The sequence below is a fragment of the Arachis hypogaea genome, chromosome 15 (genome assembly GCF_003086295.3).
Source record: "Arachis hypogaea cultivar Tifrunner chromosome 15, arahy.Tifrunner.gnm2.J5K5, whole genome shotgun sequence".
NCBI classification, from domain to species: Eukaryota; Viridiplantae; Streptophyta; class Magnoliopsida; order Fabales; family Fabaceae; genus Arachis; species Arachis hypogaea.
Window position 1 is genome coordinate 93,082,534 of NC_092050.1, and position 26,340 is coordinate 93,108,873.

The window sequence follows — 26,340 nt, forward strand, 5'->3', positions numbered from 1 at the left end:
GAACCATGGCAGAGTAAAGCTGTTTATTGCAGAAGTGAGTGCCCCCATCACTGATTAGTACTCTAGGGACACCAAACCTGCTAAAAATATGTTTCTGGAGGAACTTCAGCACTGTTTTAGTATCATTGGTGGGTGTGGCAATAGCCTCAACCTATTTTGATACATAGTCAACTGCCACCAGAATATAAGTGTTTGAGTATGATGGTGGGAAAGGTCCCATGAAGTCAATTCCCCATACGTCAAACAACTCAATTTCCAAGATTCCTTGTTGAGGCATGGCGTAACCATGAGGCAGATTACCAGCTCTTTGGCAACTGTCACAATTACGTACAAACTCTCGGGAATCTTTATAGAGTGTGGGCCAATAGAAGCCACATTGGAGGACCTTGGTGGCTGTTCGCTCACCTCCGAAATGGCCTACATATTGAGATCCATGGCAATGCCATAGGATTCTCTGTGCTTCCTCTCTGGGGACACACCTACGGATAATTCCGTCTGCACATCTCTTAAAGAGATAGGGCTCATCCCACAAGTAGTACTTTGCATCAGTAATTAGTTTCTTTTTTTGTATTCTATTGTACTCCTTGGGTATGAACCTTGCAGCTTTATAGTTTGCAATATCGGCAAACCATGGTGCTTCCTGAATGGCAAATAGATGCTCATCAGGGAACGTCTCAGAGATCTCAAGAAAGGGGAGGGACGTCCCTTCCACTGGCTCTATCCGGGACAGATGATCAGCCACTTGGTTCTCTGTCCCTTTTCTGTCTCTTATTTCTATATCAAACTCTTGCAGAAGCAATACCCATCTGATGAGCCTGGGTTTTGAATCCTGCTTTGTGAGTAGATATTTAAGAGCAGCATGGTCCGTATACACAATCACTTTTGATCCTACTAAGTATGATCTGAACTTGTCAATGGCGTAAACCACTGCAAGTAGTTCTTTTTCTGTGGTTGTGTAATTTTTCTGGGCATCATTTAGAATGCGACTGGCATAATAAATGACATGCAGAAGCTTGTCATGCCTCTGTCCCAATACTGCACCAATGGCATGATCACTGGCATCACACATTAACTCAAATGGCAATGTCCAGTCTGGTGCAGAAATGACTGGTGCTGTGACCAGCTTAGCTTTCAGCGTTTCAAACGCCTGCAGGCATGCTGTGTCAAACACAAATGGCGTGTCAGCAGCTAGCAGATTGCTTAGAGGTTTTGCGATTTTTGAAAAATCCTTTATAAACCTCCTATAGAATCCTGCATGCCCCAGAAAGCTTCTAATTGCCTTAACATTGGCAAGTGGTGGTAATTTTTCAATTACCTCTATTTTTGCTTGATCCACCTCTATTCCCTTGTTTGAGATTTTATGCCCAAGAACAATTCCTTCAGTCACCATGAAGTGACACTTTTCCCAGTTTAAAACTAGGTTGGTTTCTTGGCATCTTTTCAGAACAAGTTTCAGGTGATCAAGACAGGAGCTGAATGAGTCTCCATATACTGAGAAGTCATCCATGAAGACTTCCAGAAATTTTTCCACCATGTCAGAGAAAATAGAGAGCATGCATCTCTGGAAGGTTGCAGGCGCATTACATAGCCCAAATGGCATCCTTCTATAAGCAAACACTCCGGATGGGCATGTGAATGCTGTTTTCTCTTGATCCTGGGGATCCACTGCAATCTGGTTATAGCCTGAATAGCCATCCAAAAAGCAGTAATAATCATGACCTGCTAGTCTCTCTAGTATCTGGTCTATGAATGGTAAAGGAAAATGATCCTTTCTGGTGGCTGTATTGAGCCTTCTGTAGTCAATACACATGCGCCACCCTGTAACTGTTCTTGTAGGAACCAGTTCATTTTTTTCATTATGAATCACTGTCATGCCTCCCTTTTTTGGGACGACTTGAACAGGGCTCACCCAGGGGCTATTAGAAATGGGATAAATAATCCCAGCCTCTAGTAATTTGGTGACCTCTTTCTGCACCACTTCCTTCATGGCTGGATTTAGCCGCCTCTGTGGTTGAACCACTGGTTTGGCATTATCCTCCAATAGGATTTTGTGCATGCATCTAGCTGGGCTTATACCCTTAAGGTCACCTATGGACCACCCAAGAGCTGTCTTGTGTGTCCTTAGCACTTGAATAAGTGCTTCCTCTTCCTGTGAATTTAAAGCAGAGCTTATGATCACTGGAAAAGTGTCACCTTCTCCCAAAAATGCGTATTTCAAGGATGGTGGTAGTGGCTTGAGCTCGGGTTTAGGAGGTTTTTCCTCTTTCAGAAGAAAGTTCAGAGGCTCTTTCATGTCCTCTGAATCCTCCAAATCAGGCTGAACATCTTTAAAGATATCTTCTAACTCTGATTCGAGACTCTCAGCCATGTTGATCTCTTCTACCAAAGAGTCAATGAGATCAACTTTCATGCAGTCTGTTGATGTGTCTGGATGCTGCATGGCTTTGACAACGTTCAACTTAAACTCATCATCATTGACTCTTAGGGTTATTTCCCCCTGTTGGAAATCAATGAGGGATCGTCCAGTTGCTAGGAAGGGTCTTCCTAGAATGAGAGTAGCACTCTTGTGCTCCTCCATTTCCAGCACAACAAAGTCAGTGGGAAAGGCGAATGGCCCAACTCTGACAATCATGTCCTCAATCACGCCTGATGGCTATTTAGTGGAACCATCAGCAAGTTGGAGACATATCCGGGTTGGTTTAACTTCTTCAGTTAAGCCAAGCTTCCTGATAGTGGATGCAGGTATCAGGTTGATGCTTGCCCCAAGATCGCATAAAGCTGTCTTGGTGCAATCACCTTCTAATATGCATGGTATCAAAAAACTCCCAGGGTCTTTAAGCTTTTCAGGAAAGCTTTTCAGAATGACTGCACTGCATTCTTCAGTGAGGAGAACTCTTTCTGTTTCTCTCCACTCCTTTTTATGACTCAAGATCTCTTTCATGAACTTGGCATAAGAAGGTATTTGCTCAAGTGCCTCTGCAAATGGAATCTTTATTTCAAGAGTCCTTAGATAATCTGCAAAGCGAGCAAATTGCTTATCCTGCTCCTCTTTCCGGAGTTTTTGAGGATAAGGTATCCTGGCTTTATATTCCTCAACCTTAGTGGTTAAAGAAGCCTTTTTAGAGGGGTTGTTATCAGCACTTGTGTGTGTCTGATCCCTCACTGGCAATTGAGTGCCAGAGTCAGAAGCTGGAGTGACGTTAGACGCCAGCTCACTGTCTGTTCCTGGCGCCTGAACGCCAGAAATGTACCCATTTTGGGCGTTCAATGCTGGATTCTGCCCCATTTGGGCGTTCAACGCCAGATTCTTGCCCATTTCTGGCGTTGAACGCCAATCCTGCCTTGTTTCTGGCGCTGAACGCCAGTTTTGGGCATGGTCTGGGCGTTTAGCGCCAGCCTTCCACCCATTTTCTGGCGTTTTAGTGCCAGAATTATTTTTCCCTGGGCTCTTACTGTCCTCAGGTGAATCTTTGGTGGGTTGCTCATTTCTTGAATTTTTGATGCCTTGAGGTGGGGTATTTAATGTTTTCCCACTTCTTAATTGAACTGCTTGGCATTCTTCTGCTATTTGCCTTGATAGCTGCTGCTTTGTTTGCTTAAACTGTTCGTCCATATGTATATTAGCTATCCTTGTCTCCTGTAGCCTGTTCTTGAATTCAGCTAGCTGCTTTGTTAGAAAATCCAATTGCTGATTGAATTCAGCAGCTTGTTTTACAGTACTGAATTCAGCAGTTACTGTTTTAACCTCTTCATTCATGGAAGGGTTGCTGCTTAGATACAGATGCTGATTCCTGGCAACTGTATCAATGAGCTCTTGAGCCTCTTCAATTGTCTTTCTCATATGGATAGATCCACCAGCTGAGTAATCTAGAGACATCTGAGCTCCTTCTGCAAGCCCATAGTAGAAGATGTCTAGCTGAACCCACTCTGAAAACATTTCAGAGGGGCATTTTCGTAGCATCTCTCTGTATCTCTCCCAGGCATCATAAAGAGATTCATTATCTCCTTGTTTAAAGCCTTGGATGTCCAGCCTTAGCTGTGTCATCCTTTTTGGAGGAAAATACTGATTCAGGAATTTTTCTGTCAGCTGTTTCCATGTTCTTATGCTGGCCTTAGGTTGGTTATTTAACCACCTCTTAGCTTGATCTTTTACAGCAAATGGAAACAGTAATAGTCTGTAGACATCCTGATCTATTTCCTTATCATGTACTGTGTCAGCAAATTGTAAAAATTGTGCCAGAAACTCTGTAGGTTCTTCCTGTGGAAGACCGGAATACTGGCAACTTTGCTGCACCATGATAATGAGCTGAGGATTCAACTCAAAGCTACTAACTCCAATGGAGGGTATGCATATGCTACTCCCATATAAAGCAGTAGAGGGGTTAGAATATGACCCCAGAGTCCTCCTAGACTGTTCATTTCCACTTATGTCCATGATGGATATATGGATATAACTTGGACTGATTTATCTTTTTATTTATTTTATTTTATAAGAAGTAAATACTTAAATAAAATAAAATAACTAAAAAGAATTTGAATTTTGGAATTAAAATTTTTTTTTTTCGTAAAAGAAAATAAAAATTAATTAGTTAAAAAAAAGAAATTTTTGAAAAAGAGGGAAGATATTTTCGAAAATTAGAGAGAGAGAGAGTTAGTTAGGTAGTTTTGAAAAAGTTAAGAAACAAACAAAAGGTTAGTTGGTTAGTTGAAACAAATTTTGAAAAGATAAGAAGTTAGGAAGTTAGAAGAGATATTTTTGAAAAGATATTTTTGAATTTAGTGAGGAGAGAGAAAAACAATAAGATAGTACAAGATTTAAAATTTTTAGATCTACTGCTCCTTGTTTTTGAAAATTCTGGAGGGAAAACACCAAGGAACACCAAACTTAAAAATTTTAAGATCAAGACACAAGGAAAACTCAAGAACACTTTGAAGACTCACAAGAACACAAGAATATGAAGAAAGAACACCAAACTTAAAATTTTTAGAAAACCAAACCAAAATTTTCGAAAACCAAAGGGAAATCAACAAGAAAACACCAAACTTAAAGTTTGGCACAAGATTTAATAGAAAAAATATTATTTATGAAAAAGAAGGTTTTGAAAAGAATATAAAAGACTCTAACCCAATTACCAAGAACACAGATTAACGCTCTAGCCAAATGAGTTATGAAAATTTTCGAAAATTTTAAGAAAGATTATTTTTGAAAACACCAAACTTAAAGTTTGGCACAGGATTTAACAGAAAAATTATTTTTGAAAAAAGGTTTTAAAAAATATGATAGCCAATTACCATGAACATAAACACCACGTTCTAATTAACTGAGCTATAAATTTAAAGTGTTTTAACAAGGGATAAATAATAAAAGACTCTAAACCAAAAAGAGAAAATTTTTCCTAATCTAAGTAACAAAATAAACCGTTAGTTGTCCAAACACAAACAATCCCCGGAAACGGCGCCAAAAACTTGGTGCACGAATTGTGAATCACACTTTTCACAACGCGTACCACTAACCAGCAAGTGCACTGGGTCGTCCAAGTAATACCTTACGTGAGTAAGGGTCGAATCCCACGGAGATTGTTGGTTTGAAGCAATCTATGGTTATCTTGTAAATCTTAGTCAGGAAGTCAATTATGTTTATCAGTTGAATTGCGAATAACCAAGAGAGCATAAATTAAAGGTTACTTGTTGTGCAGTAATGGAGAATATGTTGGAGTTTTGGAGATGCTTTATCTTCTGAATCTCTGCTTTCCTCTGTCTTCTGATTCACGCACGCACGTCCTCCTATGGCAAGCTGTGTGTTGGTGGATCACCGTTGTCAATGGCTACCTTCCATCCTTCCAGTGAAAACTACGCTCACGCGCTCTGTCACAGCACGGCTAATCACTGGTTGGTTCTCGATCCGGTTGGAATAGGATTTACTATCCTTTTGCGTCTGTCACTAACGCCCAGCCTTCAGGAGTTTGAAGCTCGTCACAGTCATTCAATCCTTGAATCCTACTCGGAATACCACAGACAAGGTTTAGACTTTCCGGATTCTCATGAATGCCGCCATCAGTTCTAGCTTATACCACGGAGATTCTGATTAAGGAATCTAAGAGATCCTCATTCAATCGTATATAGAACGGAGGTGGTTGTCAGGCACACGTTCATGATTTGAGGAAGGTGATGAGTGTCACAGATCATCACCTCCATCACAGTTAAGCGCGAATGAACATCGTAGATAGGAACAAGCGTGTTTGAATGGAAAACAGAAATACTTGCATTAATTCATCGAGACACAGCAGAGCTCCTCACCCCCAACAATGGGGTTTAGAGACTCATGCCGTCAGAGAATACAAAGTTTAGATATGAAATGTCATGAGATACAAAATAAGTCTCTAAAATTTGTTTAAATACTAAACTAGTAGCCTAGGGTTACAAAATATGAGTGGACTATGATGGATGATGCAGAGATCCACTTCTGGGGCCCACTTGGTGTGTGCTGGGGATGAGGTTTAAATGAGTCACGTGCAGAGGCCATTTGTGGAGTTGAACGGCAGTTTTTATGCCAGTTTGAGCGTTCAACTCCAGTTTTTTATCCTTTTCTGGCGCTGGACGCCAGAATTGGGCAGAGAACTGGCGTTGAACGCCAGTTTACGTCGTCTATCCTTGTGCAAAGTATGGACTATTATATATTGCTGGAAAGCCCTGGATGTTTACTTTCCAACGCAATTAGAAGCATGCCATTTCGAGTTCTGTAGCTCCAGAAAATTCACTTTGAGTGCAGGGAGGTCAGAATCCAACAGCATCAGCAGTCATTTTTCAGCCTGAATCAGATTTTTGCTCAGCTCCTTTAATTTCAGCCAGAAAAATACCTGAAATTACAGAAAAACACACAACTCATAGTAAAGTCCAGAAATATGAATTTTTCCTAAAAACTAATAAAAATAGACTAAAAACTAACTAAAACATACTCTAAACTATATGAAATTATCCCCAAAAAGCATATAAAATATCCGCTCATCACCTCCTAACAAGCGCTCTTTTAGTGTCATTAGCTTGACATGTTGTTCTCAACTTTCTTCCTCTTCTTCCAGTTTGTTAAGAGGAATGACCTCAAGGGGAGAGAAGAGCAAGTTGATATCCCCTGTTTTGGTTTCTTCCCAACAAGCTTTCTTTTGTTATTTGCTTGACTTGCTTTGCTTGTTGGGGCAGGGACTGGATTGATTGAAGTTGACCTTTTCTTCTTCCTTGATATGTTCAATTGTAGCTCTTGTTGGTCACAATCCTCTCTTTGGTGCTCTTGTTGGTTGCCTTCACTTCTTTAATTTCAAGACTTGGTAGTTGTGTGTTGGTTGGAGTGTTCTCTTCATCAAAAGCCCCTTGAATTGGTGATTCAATGAACCCTTCCTCTATGTAGCTCTCTGCTTCAATTGAGTGTGGACTTCCTTGATTGACTTCCTTACCTTCTTCTTCATGATCTTCCATTAAGTCCTTTGGAAGTGAGTCTTCATGCTCTCCTGTCACCTCAAGTAGCTTCTGTGGATATGCAGTCTCAGGTTCAAATACCTCCACAACCTCATTCTTCATTGAAATTTCACTTGACACAGGGACCTCTTTTTCTTGTTCTTCCACTTCCTCACCCACAAATTGGTCTTCATCCTCAATGCTTGGCAATCTTAAGTTTTTCCTTATTTGCTCTAAGTGTCCATCCATCTTCTTGAAGAGAATTTCTTGTTTTTCCAAGGATTCTCTAGCTCTTTCCCTAGATTCTATGGCACTTTGAAGGCATTGTTCTGCTTGTAGCAAGAGAGGAGAAGGTTGAGAGTAATTTTGTGGACATAGATGTGTTGTGGTAAAGTTGTTTTAAGGGGTATGGAATGAATTTTGTGAATTGTGGAATGAATTTTGTGAATGTTGAAATGAGTTTTCTATGTAGCATAATGAATTTTGTGGTTGGTGAAATGAGTTGTATGGATCTTGGAGGAAACTTTGTGTTGAGGCATAGTCAAGTGATGAAGGATTTTCAAATGAAAAACTGGGAGGTGAGGTTGGACAATTTTGCATAAATGAATTGAAGGTACGCTCAAGTGATGATGGCTCTTGATAAGTGGAGTATGGAACATTGAGTGCTCTTTGATTTTGATCCTCCCAATCGCAAATTGAGTTATTGTTGAATTCATCACAATATAGATCATTTTGTGGCCCCGGGGGAGCAATCTTGCATGAATGTATTGCCGGCACAATCAAATGATGATGTCTCTTGATGAATAGAATATGGAGCATTAAAATCTCTTTGGTTTTGACCTTCCCAGCTACAACATGAGTAGTTGTTAGATTCATTAAAATATGGGTTATTTTGTGTCTTTTGGAGGTGTTCATATTCCATCATTTCTTGTTGATACTCCTAGCCACCATGAGGATAATAACTTGAATCATTTGGTGGTGAGAAGTATCCCATGTAATCTGCTTGATCATTTTGTGGCCCTGAAGCATATCCCCACTGGGTGGATTGCTCATAATCTGTCACTTCTTGGTGATATTCCCAGCCACCACTAGAATAGTCATTTGGTGATGGTGGGCAATATCCCATGAAATTTGTCTGATCAAAAGATGAAGTGAACTCCATTTAAATTTTGCAAAACATAGTCAGCAAAGAAAATTGAAATTCATCATGTCACGGATGAAAATTTCTTAGTGAGGCAATGACACAAACACCTTAGTATTAGCAGCAGAAAATAGAAAATTAAAAAGAACCTAAATGACAAAAACAAAGAAAATGCTTAATCTAGACTTATCACCCACTTAATCATTCTTGATCTAAATCAATCCCTGGCAACGGCGCCAAAAACATGATGAGGGAAAATCGATTCCACACAAACTAACTGGCAAATATACCGGGTCGCATCAAGTAGTAAAACTCACATGAGTGAGGTCGATCCCACGAGGATTGATGGATCAAGCAACTTTAGTGTGGTGATTAGTATAGTTAAGCTGACAGTGGTGAATTGAGTGAAATTGAATCAGCAGAATATGAATTGCAAGGAATTTAAAGTGCTGAAAATAAATGGCAGAAACTTAAATGGCAAGAAAAGTAAATTGCATCAAATGTAAAGGGGGTGGGTGCTGGGAAATTAAAAAGAGCAGTAAATTAAGCAACTGAAATAAACTCAAGGACAATTAACAGAAAGAAAAACTCATTAAGGATTGGAGATATCATAATCCACAATGAATCAAATGGGTCTCAACTCCTTTCTCAATCATATGAGTAGATCTATGGCGGATTGAAATTGATTGGATCCCAATTCCTTGGCAATCCAATCTCTCTAATCACAATCAATCTTGACAATTCCTTGATCTAATTGCAAAGAACAGAAGTGCAGAAAATTAAATTGCATTGAATTAAATTGAACTCAATAGCAAACTGAGATGTAAAGTTGCAAAGCAGAGAAGGAGTGCCAGAAATTTAAAATTCCATAAAAGTAACTGAAGCTCAATACAAAATTTAACTTGCGGAAAAAAAATTATATCTGAACCAAGAATTCTACACTACACTCTCTAGAGTCTCTAATCCTCCAAGAGAATTCTCTACCAGAGCCTCCTACTCCTACTCTTACTCCTACTCCTACTTTCAGCCTTCCGAACCTGAACCTCTCTAACCGTGAAACTAAAGCCTTTATATAGGCTTTCCTAAATTACAAATTGAAATGAAATAGAAAACAAATTATAATTCAAATGAAAATTCCTATTCTAGATGATCCTTGTGGTCTTCATTGAGTGATATGTGTGGGCTTGCTTGCTTTTAGTTCAACTGGGCTTGGAATGAAGTTTAATTGAATCAGAATTTGCTTCCAAGAGAGCGTAGCGTTTATTTGGAGAACGGAGCGCTTTTACACCCAAGCGCACGCGTCACCCACGCGTGCGTGCCATTTTGCATTTTCGCACATCCACGGGTACGCGTGACCTATGCGTACGCGTGACCTTCAGAATTCGCCCTTGTGGCGCGTACGCGTGATACACGCTTGCGCGTTCCTTGGTAGCGTTCACTTTGAGAATGTTGCGTTCATTTGGAGAACGCTCCCCACGCGTACACGTGATCCTTTGAAAATGTCACTTTCATGCGTACGCGTCATGCATGCGTACGCATGGCCTTCCAAAGTTGTCACTTCGACGCGTATGCGTCACTCACGCGTACGCGTCACTTGCGAATTTTCCAGCTTCACTATCGCAAGCGTTCTTTGAAGATGAACGTAGCGTTTGCGCCAAGAAGGCTCTTCTATGAAAAACGGAGCACGCTTCCTTGATTTAATCATGGGCCACGCTTTTCAAAGCGTGGCCTAAGGTTCCAAAAGCATGCTCCAGCTTCAAAGTGTGTCCAAAATTCTTCTTTTCTTCTTTTGAGCTTATTTTGTGCTTTTTGCTTCTTTTTCTTCTTGTTTCCTACAAAGTTTATCAGATCAAAAGATCAAAGAAATATACTATTTAAGCACTAAAATACTCAATAATTAAGCATGATTAATGAAAATTAAAGGTGAAAAATCATAGAAAAACATGCACAAAATGACTTGTCATCAGTATGCACAGGAGGAGCAACGTTCTTCAACCATGAGCACTACGTTCTTCAACCAAGAGCGCCTACGATACAGAAGTGGGAAAATTCAGATGGCAACACGTACGCGTAGGTGACGCGTACGCGTCAAAGTGATTTTTTGAAGACCACGCATATGCGTGTGATGACAAGTCATTTTGTGCATGTTTTACTAGAAATTTTTATCTGTTCTTACTTGGTTTTCATGCATTTTTAGGCAATAAGTAAGTGCTTGGATGAGAAATTCATGCTTGTCTTGATTCAATCAAACATTGTTGATTTTATGCATTTTCATGAGTTTTTTTGCAAGATTTAGTTGATAATATGAATGATGCAAGATTTGATGATTATGCCAGGGCTTTGATGTATCTATTTGGTTGATGACAGGCAAGAAAGAAGCAAAAAAGCACAAAATAAGCTCAAAAGAGGAATTTTGGGGCACACTTTGAAGTTTGAGCACGCTTTTGAGCCTTAGGCCACGCTTTTAAAAGCATGGCCCATGATTTAATCAAGGAAGCATGCTCTGTTTTTCACAAAAGAACGTTCTCCAAAAGAGCGCTACGCTCACTCTTCAAGAGCGCTTGCGATAGTGGAGCAAGAAAAATTCGCAAGTGACGCATATGCTTAGGCCACGCGTACGCGTAGAAGTTGCAACCCTGCAATACCACGCATACGCATGGCTAACGCGTAAGCATGGAAGTGGCATTTCGGAAGACCACGCGTACGCATGGATGACGCGTACGTGTGGAATGGTAATTGTGAAGGGGCCACGCGTACGCGTAGGTGACGCATACGCGTGGGACAGCGTTCTCAAATCGAGCGCTACGTTCTCAAAGTGAGCGCTGCTATGGATGCGCACGCTGGTGCACGAAATTGTGATCATCAACAATGGCTCCAAAGACTTGGAGCTCTCAAACGTGAATCACACTTTGTCACAATTCCGCACAACTAACCAGCAAGTGCACTGGGTCGTCCAAGTAATACCTTACGTGAGTAAGGGTCGTTCCCACGGAGACTGTCGGCTTGAAGCAAGCTATGGCCACCTTGTAAATCTCAGTCAGGCGGATTCAAATGGTTATGGAGGATTGATAATTAAAAGATAAATAAAACATAAAATAAGATAGAGATACTTATATAATTCATTGATAGGAATTTCAGATAAGCGTATGAAGATGCTTTGTTCCTCTTGAACCTCTGCTTTCCTATTGCCTTCATCTAATCATTCATACTCCCTTCCATGGCAAGCTTTATGTTGGGCATCACCGTTGTCAATGGCTACTTCCTGTCCTCTCAGTGAAAATGTTCCAAATGCACTGTCACCGCACGGCTAATCATCTGTCGGTTCTAGATCATGTTCGAATAGGATCCATTGATCCTTTTGCGTCTGTCACACGCCCAACAATCGCGAGTTTGAAGCTCGTCACAGTCATCCCTTCCCAGATCCTACTCGGAATACCACAAACAAGGTTTAGAATTTCCGGATCTCAAGAATGACCGCCAATAATTCTAGCCTATACCACGAAGGTTCCAATCTTAGATTAGTAACCCAAGAGATACGCATTCAAGCCATTGCTAGTAGAACAGAGGAGGTTGTCAGGCCCATGTTCATAGGTGAGAATGATGATGAGTGTCACGGATCATCACATTCATCAAGTTGAAGAATGAATGAATATCTTAGAGAAGAAGTATGCGTGAATTGAATAGAAGAACAATAGTAATTGTATTAATTCATGAAGAACAGCAGAGCTCCACACCTTAATCTATGGTGTGTAGAAACTCCACCGTTGAAAATACATAAGAACAAGAGGGTCTAGGCATGGTCGTGAGGCCAGCCCCCAGACGTGAAAAGGTCAATGAAAGTATGATTAAAAGATGAAAATACAATAGCAAAAGGTCCTATTTATAGAAAACTAGTAACCTAGGGTTACATAAATAGGTAATTAATGCAGAAATCTTCTTCCGGGCCCACTTGGTGTGTGCTTGGGCTGAGCATTGAAGCTTCCATGTGTAGAGACTTTTTTTGGAGTTAAACGCCAGCTTTTGTGCCAGTTTGGGTGTTTAACTCCAGCTTTTGTGCCAGTTCTGGCGTTTTGACGCCAGAATTCTTAAGCTGACTTGGAACGCCTGTTTGGGCCATCAAATCTCGGGCAAAGTATGAACTATTATATATTGCTGGAAAGCCCATGATGTCTACTTTCCAACGCAATTGAGAGCGCACCAATTGGGATATCTGTAGCTCCAGAAAATCTACTTCGAGTGCAGGGAGGTCAGAATCCAACAGCATCTGCAGTCCTTTTTCAGCCTCTGAATCAGATTTTTGCTCAGGTCCCTCAATTTCAGCCAGAAAATAACTGAAATCACAGAAAAACACACAAACTCATAGTAAAGAATAGAAATGTGATTTTTATTTAAAAACTAATAAAAAAATAATAAAAACTAACTAAAATATACTAAAAACATACTAAAAACAATGCCAAAAAGTGTATAAATTATCCGCTCATTACAACACTAAACTTAAATTGTTGCTTGTCCCCAAGAAACTAAAAATCAAATAGGATAAAAAGAATAGAATGTACAATGAATTCCAAAAACATCTATGAAGATCAGTATTAATTAGATGAGCGGGGCATTTAGCTTTTTGCTTCTGAACAGTTTTGGCATCTCACTTTATCCCTTGAAGTTCAGAATGATTGGCATCTATAGGAACTCAGAATTCAGATAGTGTTATTGATTCTCCTAGTTAAGTATGTTGATTCTTGAATACAGCTACTTTATGAGTCTTGGCCGTGACCCAAAGCATTTTGTTTTCCAGTATTACCACCGGATACATAAATGCCACAGACACATAACTGGGTGAACCTTTTCAGATTGTGACTCAGCTTTGCTAGAGTCCCCAATTAGAGGTGTCCAGAGCTCTTAAGCACACTCTTTTTGCTTTTGGACCACGACTTTAACCGCTCAGTCTCAAGTTTTCACTTGACACCTTCACGCCACAAGCACATGGTTAGGACAGCTTGATTTAGCCGTTTAGGCCAGGATTTTATTCCTGTGGGCCCTACTATCCACTGATGCTCAAAGCCTTGGATCCTTTTTTATTTTACCCTTGCCTTTTGGTTTAAAGGGCTATTGGCTTTTTCTGCTTGCTTTTTCTTTTTCTTTTTTTTTTCGCATTTTTTTCTGCAAGCTTTTTTTTTATTCACTGTTTTTTTTTTGCTTCAAGAATCATTTTTATGATTTTTCAGATTATCAAATAACATTTCTCCTTTTTCCATCATTCTTTCAAGAGCCAACAGTTTTAACATTCATAAACAATCAAATTCAAAAATATGCACTGTTCAAGCATTCATTCAGAAGAACAAAAGTATTGCCACCACATCAGAATAATTAAACTGTTTTAAAATTTGAAATTCATGCACTTCTATTCCTTTTCAATTAAAACACTCTTTATTTAAGAAAGGTGATGGATTCATTTTCATAGCTTTAAGGCATAGACACTTAGACACTAGTGATCATGTAATAAAGACACAAACATAAATAGACATAAGGCATAATTTTCGAAAAAACAGAAATTAAAGAACGGGTCCACCTTAGTGATGGAGGCTTGTTCTTCCTCTTGAAGACCTTATGGAGTGCTTGAGCTCCTCAATGTCTCTTCCTTGCCTTTGTTGCTCCTCTCTCATAACTCTTTGGTGTTCTCTAATTTCATGGAGGAGGATAGAATGCTCTTGGTGCTACACCCTTAGTTGTCCCATATTGGAACTCAATTCTCCTAGGAAGGTGTTGATTTGCTCCCACTAGTTTTGTGGAGGAAAATGCATCCCTTGAGGCATCTCAGGGATTTCATGATGAGGATTTTCCTCATGCTCTTGTCCATGAGTGGGATCTCTTATTTGCTCCATCCTTTTCTTAGTGATGGGCTTGTCCTCATCAATGAGGATGTCTTCCTCTATGTCAATTCCAGCCGAATTGCAAAGGTGACAAATGAGATGAGGGAAGGCTAACCTCGCCAAAGTGGAGGACTTGTCCGCCACCTTGTAGAGTTCTTGGGATATAACCTCATGAACTTCTACTTCCTCTCCAATCATGATACTATGGATCATGATCGCCTGGTCTAGAGTAACTTCAGACTGGTTGCTAGTGGGAATGATTGAGCGTTGGATGAACTCCAACCATCCCCTGGCCACGGGCTTGAGGTCATGCCTTCTTAGTTGAACCGGCTTTCCTCTTGAATCTCTCTTCCATTGAGCGCCCTCTTCACAAATGTCTATGAGGATTTGGTCCAACCTTTGATCAAAGTTGACCCTTCTAGTGTAGGGGTGTGCATCTCCTTGCATCCTGGGCAAGTTGAATGCCAACCTTACATTCTCCGGACTAAAATCTAAGCATTTCCCCTGAAACCATTGTAAGCCAATTCTTTGGGTCCGGGTTCACACTTTGATCATGGTTCTTGGTGATCCATGCATTTGCATAGAACTCTTGAACCATTAAGATTCTGACTTGTTGAATGGGGTTGGTGAGAACTTTCCAACCTCTTCCTCGAATCTCATGTCGGATCTCCGGATATTCACCCTTTTTGAGCTTAAAAGGGACCTCGGGGATCACCTTCTTCTTGGCCACGACTTCATACAAGTGGTCTTGATGCACCCTTGAGATGAATCTCTCCATCTCCCATGACTCGGAGGTGGAAGCTTTTGCCTTCCCTTTCCTCTTTCTAGAGGTTTCTCCGACCTTAGGTGCCATAAATAGTTATGGAAAAACAAAAAGCAACGCTTTTACCACGCCAAACTTAGAAGGTTTGCTCGTCCTCGAGCAAAAGAAGAAAGAAAGTAGTAGAAGAAGAAGAAAATGGAGGAGAAGGAGAAGTGGGAGGGATTCGGCCAAGGGGGGAAAAGTAGTGTTGAAGATGTGGATTGGTGAAAGGTTTATGGAGAAGAGGGTAGGATTTGATAGGTGAGGGGTTTTTGGGGGAGAGGTATTGAGGTGATTGGTGAATGGGTGAAGAAGAGAGAGAGAGGTGGGGTAGGTGGGGATCCTGTGGGATCCACAGATCCTGAGGTGTCAAGGATTTTTCATCCCTGCACCAAGTGGCGTGCAAAACGCCCTTTTCTGCCAATCCTGGTGTTAAACGCCAAGTTACTGCCCATTTCTGGCGTTTAATGCCAGCTTCTTGCCCCTTTCTGGCGTTAAACACCAGACTGGTGCCCATTTCTAGCGTTAAACGCCCAGAATGGTGCCAGACTGGGTGTTTAACGCCCATTCTGCTGCCCTTACTGGCGTTCCAGGGTGTGCTATTTTTCATTCTATTTTTCAGTTTGTTTTTGCTTTTTCAATTGTTTTTGTGACTTCACATGATCATCAACCTACCGAAAACATAAAATAACAAATAGAAATTTAACATAGATAAGTAAAAATTGGGTTGCCTCCCAACAAGCGCTTCTTTAATGTCAATAGCTTGACAGTGGGCTGATGAGCGGATAATTTATACGCTTTTTGACATTGTTTTTAGTATGTTTTTAGTAGGATCTAGTTACTTTTAGGGATGTTTTCATTAGTTTTTATGTTAAATTCACATTTCTGGACTTTACTATGAGTTTGTGTGTTTTTCTGTGATTTCAGGTATTTTCTGGCTGAAATTGAGGGACTTGAGCAGAAATCAGATAAATAGGTTGAAGAAGGACTACTGATGCCGTTGGATTCTGACCTCCCTGCACTCAAAGTGGATTTTCTGGAGCTACAGAACTCGAAATGGCGCGCTTCCAATTGCGTTGGAAAGTAGACATCCAGGGCTTTCCAGCAATATATAATAGTCCCTACTTTGGCCAAGAATAGACGACGTAAACTGGCGTTCAACGCCAGCTTTCTGCCTAAATCTGGCGTCCAGCGCCAGAAAAGGAGCCAAAACCAGAGTTGAACGCCCAAACTGGCACAAAAGCTGGCATTCAACTCCAGAAAGGACCTCTACACGTGCAACACTCAAGCCCAGCCCAAGCACACACCAAGTGGGCCCCGGAAGTGGATTTATGCATCAATTACTTACTTCTGTAAACCCTAGTAGCTAGTTTATTATAAATAGGACCTTTTACTATTGTATTAGACAATCTTGGAACGCATTGTTCTTAGACCATGGGGGCTGGCCACACGGCCATGCCTGGACCTTCACTTATGTATTTTCAACGGTAGAGTTTCTACACTCCATAGATTAAGGTGTGGAGCTCTGCTGTTCCTCAAAGATTAATGCAAGTACTACTGTTTTCTATTCTAATCATCTTATTTCGCTTCTAAGATATCCATTCGCACCCAAGAACATGATGAAGGTGATGATTATGTGTGACGCTCATCACCATTCTCCCCTATGAACACGTGCCTGACAAACACTTCCGTTATACATGAATTAAGCTAGAATGAATATGTCTTAGATCTCTTAACCGGAATCTTCGTGGCGTAAGCTAGAATGATGGCGGCATTCAAGAGAATCCGGAAGGTCTAAACCTTGTCTGTGGTATTCTGAGTAGGATTCAATGATTGAATGACTGTGACGAGCTTCAAACTCGCAAGTGCTGGGCGTTAGTGACAGACGCAAAAGGAGGGTGAATCCTATTCCAGCATGATCGAGAACCGACAGATGATTAGCCGTGCTGTGACAGAGCATGTGAGCATATTTTTCACTGAGAGGAGGGGATGTAGCCACTGACAACGGTGATGCCCTTGCATAAAGCCAGCCATGGAAAGGAGTAAGATCGATTGGATGAAGATAGCAGGAAAGCAGAGGTTTAGAGGAATGAGAAGCATCTCTATTCGCTTATCTGAAATTCTCACCAGTGATTTACATAAGTATTTCTATCCCTATTTTATTAATTAATTTTGAAAACCTCATTACTATTTTATATCTGCCTGACTGAGATTTACAAGGTGACCATAGCTTGCTTCATACCAACAATCTCCGTGGGATTCGACCCTTACTCACGTAAGGTATTACTTGGACGACCCAGTGCACTTGCTGGTTAGTTGTATCGAAGTTGTGAACCATGGTATTGGCACCATGTTCTTGGCGCCATTGCCAGGGAAAGAAGGAGCCATGAATTTTACATGATTAAAGTGTAATCACGATTACGCGTACCAAGTTGCTCACGTTGCCAGGGATTGTTCGAGCCTGGACATCACAATTTCGTGCACCAAGTTTTTGGCGCCGTTGCCGGGGATTGTTTGAGTTTGGACAACTAACGGTTCATCTTGTTGCTCAGATTAGGTAATTTTCTTTTTATTTTATTTTCAAAAATTTTTCAAAAATATTTCTAAAATTTTCTCATCTGTTTTCGAAAAAAAAAAATGTTTCCAAAAATTCTATTCAAAATTTTTAAGAATGAATTCTAGTGTTTCATGAAGCATGTTGAAGCCTGGCTGGCTGTAAAGCCATGTCTAATTCCTTTGGGAATGAGTATGTCAGGCGTGTCATGTCTGAATTACATGCTGAAGCTTGGCTGGCCATTGGCCATGTCTAGTGTTTTGGACCGAAGCTTTCATTGAAAGCTTGGCTGGCTAGTGAGCCATGTCTAATTCCTAGACTGAAGCTTTAGACTAAGAATGCAAGATTCCTGGAATTCATGTTAAAAATTTTGGAATCCTTAATTTTTCTTTTTCATATAATTTTCGAAAAAAAAAATTTAGAAAATCATAAAAATCAAAATATTTTTGTGTTTCTTGTTTGAGTCATGTGTCATGTTATAAGTTTGGTGTCAATTGCATATGCATCTTGCATTTTTCGAAAAGTTCATGCATTCATAGTGTTCTTCATGATCTTCAAGTTGTTCTTGGTAAGTCTTCTTGTTTGATCTTGATGATTTTTTTGTTTTGTGTCTTTTATTGTTTTTCATATGCATTTTTGAATTCTTAGTGTCTAAGCATTAAAGAATTCTAAGTTTGGTGTCTTACATGTTTTCCTTGCATTAAAAATTTTTCAAAAATATGTTCTTGGTGTTCATCATATTTTCATAGTGTTCTTGGTGTTCATCTTGACATTCATAGCATTCTTGCATGCATTCATTGTTTTAATCTAAAAATTTCATGCATTGCACCATTTTTCTTTTTTTTCTCTTGCATCATAAAAATTCAAAAATCAAAAAAATATCTTTCCCTTTTTCTCTCATCAAATTCGAAAATTTGAGTTGACTTTTTCAAAAATTTTTAAAATCAAGTTATTTCTTTTGAGTCAAATCAAATTTTCAATTTGAAAATCTTATCTTTTTCAAAAATCAAATCTTTTTTCAAAATTCTTAGTTATTTTCGAAAATACCAAAAATATTTTTCAAAAATTTTTTTCTTATTTTTATACCAAATTTTCGAAAATAACAATAACAATTAATGTTTTGATTCAAAAATTTCAAGTTTGTTACTTGCTTGTTAAGAAAGATTCAAACTTTGAGTTCTAGAATCATATCTTGTGATTCCTTACGAATCAAGTCATTAATTATGTTTTTAAAAATCAAATCTTTTTCAAAAACTAATTTCTATCATATCTTTTCAAAAATATCTTCTTTTCTTGCCTTTTTCAAAAAGTTGGTTTCAAAATATCTTTTCTAACCTCCTAACTTCTTATCTTTTCAAAATTTGTTTCAACTAACTAACTAACTTTTTGTTTGTTTCTTAACTTTTTCAAAACTACCTAACTAACTCTCTCTCTCTAATTTTCGAAAATATCTTCCCTCTTTTTCAAAAATTTTTTTTAATTAACTAATTATTTTTTATTTTTGATTTAAAAAAAATTTCGAAAAATACTAACATTTTTCAAAAACCATTTTCGAAAATCACTAACTCTTTTTCAAAAATATTTTTCGAAAATTCTCCCTCTCTCATCTCATTCTATTTATTTATTCATCCACTAACATCTCATCTCACATCTCAACCCTCCTCACAGTTGTGTTTCTTCCATTATATTACATTCTTTGTCTTCCCTTCTTCTTCTACTCACACAGAGATCCCTATACTGTGGTATAAAGGATCTCTATTATTATTATTATTTTTCTGTGCCTTCTTCTTTATCATATGAGTAGGAGCAAGGATAAGAACATTCTTGTGGAAGCAGATCCAGAACCTGAAAGGACTCTGAAAAGGAAACTAAGAGAAGCTAAAACACAACAATTCAGAGATAACCTTTCAGAAATTTTCGAACAGGAAGAGGAGATGGCAGCCGAAAATAATAATAATGTAAGGAAGATGCTTGGTGACTTCACTGCACCTAATTTCAATTTACATGGAAGAAGCATCTCCATTCCTGCCATTGGAGCAAACAACTTTGAGCTGAAACCTCAATTAGTTTCTCTGATGCAGCAGAACTGCAAGTTTCATGGACTTCCATCTGAAGATCCTTTTCAGTTCTTAACTGAATTCTTGCAGATATGTGATACTGTTAAGACTAATGGAGTAGATCCTGAAGTCTACAGGCTCATGCTTTTCCCTTTTGCTGTAAGAGATAGAGCTAGATTATGGTTGGATTCTCAACCCAAAGACAGCCTGAACTCTTGGGATAAGCTGGTCACGGCTTTCTTAGCCAAGTACTTTCCTCCTCAAAAGCTGAGCAAGCTTAGAGCTGATGTTCAAACCTTCAGACAGAAAGAAGGTGAATCCCTCTATGAAGCTTGGGAAAGATACAAACAGTTGACCAAAAAGTGTCCTTCTGACATGCTTTCAGAATGGACCATCCTGGATATATTCTATGATGGTTTATCTGAGCTATCAAAGATGTCACTGGACACTTCTGCAGGTGGATCCATTCACCTAAAGAAAACGCCTGCAGAAGCTCAAGAACTCATTGACATGGTTGCTAATAACCAGTTCATGTACACTTCTGAAAGGAATTTTGGGAGTAATGGGACGCCTATGAAGAAGGGAGTTCTTGAAGTTGATACTCTGAATGCCATATTGGCTCAGAATAAAATATTGACTCAGCAAGTCAATATGATCTCTCAGAGTCTGCATGGAATGCAAGCTGCATCCAACAGTACTCAAGAGGCATCTTCTGAAGAAGAAGCTTATGATCCTGAAAACCCTGCAATAGCAGAGGTAAATTATTTAGGTAAACCTTATGGAAACACCTATAACTCATCATGGAGAAATCATCCAAATTTCTCATGGAAGGATCAAAAGCCTCAACAAGGCTTTAATAATGGTGGAAGAAACAGGTTTAGCAATAATAAACCTTTTCCATCATCCACTCAGCAACAGACAGAGAACTCTGAACAAAATGCTTCTAATTTAGCAAATCTAGTCTCTCATCTATCTAAGGCCACTGTCAGTTTCATGAATGAAACAAGGTCTTCCATTAGAAATTTGGAAGCACAAGTGGGCCAGCTGAGTAAAAGGATCACTGAAATCCCTCCCAGTACTCTCCCAAGCAATACAGAAGAGAATCCAAAAGGAGAGTGCAAGGCCATTGACATAAGCAAAATGGCCGAACCCAAAGAGGGAGAGGAGGACGTGAATTCCAAGGAGGAAGACCTCCTGGGACGTCCAGTGATCAATAAGGAGCTTCCCCTTGAGGAACCAAAGGACTCTGAGGCTCATCTAGAGACCATAGAGATTCCATTGAACCTCCTTATGCCCTTCATGAGCTCTGATGAGTATTCCTCTTCTGAAGAAAATGAGGATGTTACTGAAGAGCAAACTGCCAAGTTTCTTGGTGCAATCATGAAGCTGAATGCCAAACTATTTGGCATTGATACTTGGGAAGTTGAACCTCCCTTGTTCATCAATGAACTAAGTGATCTGGATCAACTGACATTGCCTCAGAAGAGACAGGATCCTGGAAAGTTCATAATACCCTGTACCATAGGCACCATGATCTTTAAGGCTCTGTGTGACCTTGGTTCAGGAATAAACCTCATGCCCCTCTCTGTAATAGAGAAACTGGGAATCTATGGGGTGCAAGCTGCTAAAATCTCAATAGAGATGGCAGACAGTTCAAGAAAATAGGCTTATGGACAAATAGAGGACGTGTTAGTAACGGTTGAGGGCCTTTACATCCCTGCTGATTTCATAGTCCTGGATACTGGAAAGGAAGAGGATGAATCCATCATCCTAGGAAGACCTTTCCTGGCCACAGCAAGAGCTGTGATTGATGTTGACAGAGGTGAAATAGTCCTTCAATGGAATGAGGACTCCCTTGTGTTTAAAACTCAAGGATCTCCCTCTGCAACCATGGAGAGGAAGCAGAAAAAGCTTCTCTCAAAGCAGAGTCAACCAGAGCCCCCACAGTCAAACTCTAAGTTTGGTGTTGGGAGGCCACAACCAAACTCTAAGTTTGGTGTTGAACTCCCATATCCAAACTCTAAGTTTGGTGTTGGAGAGTCTCAACAAAGCTCTGCACATCTGTGAGGCTCCATGAGAGCCCACTGTCAAGCTATTGACATTAAAGAAGCGCTTGTTGGGAGGCAACCCAATGTTTATTTATCTAACTATATTTTTCTTAGTTATATGTCTTTATAGGTTCATGATCATGTGGAGTCACAAAATAAACAAAAAAATCAAAAACGGAATCAAAAACAGCAGAAGAAAAATCACACCCTGGAGAAGCATCTGTCAGGCGTTCAAACGCCAGAATAGAGCATGGTTCTGGCGCTGAACGCCCAGAACAAGCATGGTTCTGGCGTTCAATGCCAGAAATGGCAGCAAATGGGCGTTGAACGCCCAAAATGGGCACCAACCTGGCGCTGAACGCCCAGAGTTGTGTGCAAGGGCATTTTACATGCCTAAATTGGTGCAGAGATGTAAATGCCTTGACACCTCAGGATCTGTGGACCCCACAGGATCCCCACCTACCTCATCATCTCTCTTTCCATTCATGATCATCCCTTCTGTTTTCCATTTACCACTCACATCCATACACCCACTACCTTCAAAATTCAACATCTCTCTCCCACCCAATCCCACCCATATGGCCGAATACACACTCCCATCCATCTCCTCCATATCTTCTTCTTATTCTTCTATTCTTTCTTTTTTTGCTCGAGGGCGAGCAACATTCTAAGTTTGGTGTGGTAAAAGCATAGCTTTTTTGTTTTTTCCATAAACATTGATGGCACCTAAGGCCAGAGAAACCTCTAGAAAGAGGAAAGGAAAGACAAAAGCTTCTATCAAGGGTCTATAGCTCAGTGGTAGAACATTTGACTGCAAATCAAGAGATCCTTGAGATACCTCAGGGGATACATTTTCTTCCACACAATTATTGGAAGCAACTAAGGGTGGAACATCAAGAGCACTCCATCATCCTTCATGAAATCAGAGAAGATCTAAAAGCAATGAAGGAGGAGCAACAAAGACAAGGAAGAGAGCTAGAAGAGCTCAAGGACATCATTGGTTCCTCAAGAAGGAAACGCCACCATCACTAAGGTGGATTCATTCCTTGTTCTTATTTCTTCTGTTTTCGTTTTCTATGTTATGTGCTTATCTGTGTTTGTGTCTTCATTACATGATCATTAGTAGTTAGTAACTTTGTCTTAAAGTTATGAATGTCCTATGAATCCATCACCTCTCTTAAATGAAAAATGTTTTAATTCAAAAGAACAAGAAGTACATGAGTTTCAAATTTATCCTTGAACTTAGCTTAATTATATTGATGTGGTGACAATGCTTCTTGTTTTCTGAATGTATGCTTGAACAGTGCATATGTCTTTTGAAGTTGTTGTTTAAGAATGTTAAATATGTTGGCTCTTGAAAGAATGATGACTAGGAGACATGTTATTTGATAATCTGAAAAATCATAAAAATGATTCTTGAAGCAAGAAAAAGCAGCAAAGAACAAAGCTTGCAGAAAAAAAAATAGGCGAAAAAAAAAATAGAAAGAAAAAGAAAAAGCAAGCAGAAAAAGCCAATAATCCTTAAAACCAAAAGGCAAGGGCAATAAAAAGGATCCCAAGGCTTTGAGCATCAGTGGATAGGAGGGCCTAAAGGAATAAAATCCTGGTCTAAGCGGCTAAACCAAGCTGTCCCTAACCATGTGCTTGTGGCATGTAGGTGTCAAGTGAAAACTTGAGACTGAGCGGTTAAAGTCAAGGTCCAAAGCAAAAAAAAAGAGTGTGCTTAAGAACCCTGGACACCTCTAATTGGGGACTTTAGCAAAGCTGAGTCACAATCTGAAAAGGTTCACCCAATTATGTGTCTGTGGCATTTATGTATCCGGTGGTAATACTGGAAAACAAAGTGCTTAGGGCCACGGCCAAGACTCATAAAGAAGCTGTGTTCAAGAATCATCATACTGAACTAGGAGAATCAATAACACTATCTGAACTCTGAGTTCCTATAGATGCCAATCATTCTGAACCTCAATGGATAAAGTGAGATGCCAAAACTATTCAAGAGGCAAAAAGCTATAAGTCCCGCTCATATGATTGCAGCTATGTTTCATTGATAGTTTGGAATTTATAGTATATTCTCTTCTTTTTATCCTATTTTATTTTCAGTTGCTTGGGGACAAGCAACAATTTAAGTTTGGTGTTGTGATGAGTGGATAATTTATACGCTTTTTGACATTGTTTTTAGTATGTTTTTAGTAGGATCTAGTTACTTTTAGGGATGTTTTCATTAGTTTTTATGTTAAATTCACATTTCTGGACTTTACTATGAGTTTGTGTGTTTTTCTATGATTTCAGGTATTTTCTGGCTGAAATTGAGGGACTTGAGCAGAAATCAGATAAATAGGTTGAAGAAGGACTACTGATGCCGTTGGATTCTGACCTCCCTGCACTCAAAGTGGATTTTGTGGAGCTACAGAACTCGACATGGCGCGCTTTCAATTGCGTTGGAAAGTAGACATCCAGGGCTTTCCAGCAATATATAATAGTCCCTACTTTGGCCAAGAATAGACGACGTAAACTGGCGTTCAACGCCAGCTTTCTGCCCAAATCTGGCGTCCAGCGCCAGAAAAGGAGCCAAAACCAGAGTTGAACGCCCAAACTGGCACAAAAGCTGGCGTTCAACTCCAGAAAGGACCTCTACACGTGCAACACTCAAGCCCAGCCCAAGCACACACCAAGTGGGCCCCGGAAGTGGATTTATGCATCAATTACTTACTTCTGTAAACCCTAGTAGCTAGTTTATTATAAATAGGACCTTTTACTATTGTATTAGACAATCTTGGAACGCATTGTTCTTAGACCATGGGGGCTGGCCACACGGCCATGCCTGGACCTTCACTTATGTATTTTCAACGGTAGAGTTTCTACACTCCATAGATTAAGGTGTGGAGCTCTGCTGTTCCTCAAAGATTAATGCAAGTACTACTGTTTTCTATTCTAATCATCTTATTTCGCTTCTAAGATATCCATTCGCACCCAAGAACGTGATGAAGGTGATGATTATGTGTGACGCTCATCACCATTCTCCCCTATGAACACGTGCCTGACAAACACTTCCGTTCTACATGAATTAAGCTAGAATGAATATCTCTTAGATCTCTTAACCGGAATCTTCGTGGCGTAAGCTAGAATGATGGCGGTATTCAAGAGAATCCGGAAGGTCTAAACCTTGTCTGTGGTATTCTGAGTAGGATTCAATGATTGAATGACTGTGACGAGCTTCAAACTCGCAAGTGCTGGGTGTTAGTGACAGACGCAAAAGGAGGGTGAATCCTATTCCAGCATGATCGAGAACCGACAGATGATTAGCCGTGCTGTGACAGAGCATGTGAGCATATTTTTCACTGAGAGGAGGGGATGTAGCCACTGACAACGGTGATGCCCTTGCATAAAGCCAGCCATGGAAAGGAGTAAGATCGATTGGATGAAGATAGCAGGAAAGCAGAGGTTTAGAGGAATGAGAAGCATCTCTATTCGCTTATCTGAAATTCTCACCAGTGATTTACATAAGTATTTCTATCCCTATTTTATTAATTAATTTTGAAAACCTCATTACTATTTTATATCTGCCTGACTGAGATTTACAAGGTGACCATAGCTTGCTTCATACCAACAATCTCCGTGGGATTCGACCCTTACTCACGTAAGGTATTACTTGGACGACCCAGTGCACTTGCTGGTTAGTTGTATCGAAGTTGTGAACCATGGTATTGGCACCATGTTCTTGGCGCCATTGCCAGGGAAAGAAGGAGCCATGAATTTTACATGATTAAAGTGTAATCACGATTACGCGTACCAAGTTGCTCACGTTGCCAGGGATTGTTCGAGCCTGGACATCACAATTTCGTGCACCAAGTTTTTGGCGCCGTTGCCGGGGATTGTTTGAGTTTGGACAACTAACGGTTCATCTTGTTGCTCAGATTAGGTAATTTTCTTTTTATTTTATTTTCAAAAATTTTTCAAAAATATTTCTAAAATTTTCTCATCTGTTTTCGAAAAAAAAAATGTTTCCAAAAATTCTATTCAAAATTTTTAAGAATGAATTCTAGTGTTTCATGAAGCATGTTGAAGCCTGGCTGGCTGTAAAGCCATGTCTAATTCCTTTGGGAATGAGTATGTCAGGCGTGTCATGTCTGAATTACATGCTGAAGCTTGGCTGGCCATTGGCCATGTCTAGTGTTTTGGACCGAAGCTTTCATTGAAAGCTTGGCTGGCTAGTGAGCCATGTCTAATTCCTAGACTGAAGCTTTAGACTAAGAATGCAAGATTCCTGGAATTCATGTTAAAAATTTTGGAATCCTTAATTTTTCTTTTTCATATAATTTTCGAAAAAAAAATTTAGAAAATCATAAAAATCAAAATATTTTTGTGTTTCTTGTTTGAGTCATGTGTCATGTTATAAGTTTGGTGTCAATTGCATATGCA

The 26,340-nt window shown here is 39.8% G+C and overlaps 1 non-coding gene across 1 annotated transcript; it reads right to left on the reverse strand.

Annotated features, from left to right (window-relative positions):
- Window positions 1-20,143: 20,143 nt before the first annotated feature.
- Window positions 20,144-20,251, reverse strand: LOC112752508 (small nucleolar RNA R71). The gene has a single exon (XR_003176942.1). It is a non-coding gene; the product is annotated as a small nucleolar RNA R71 (small nucleolar RNA).
- Between the last annotated feature and the right edge of the window lie 6,089 nt (window positions 20,252-26,340).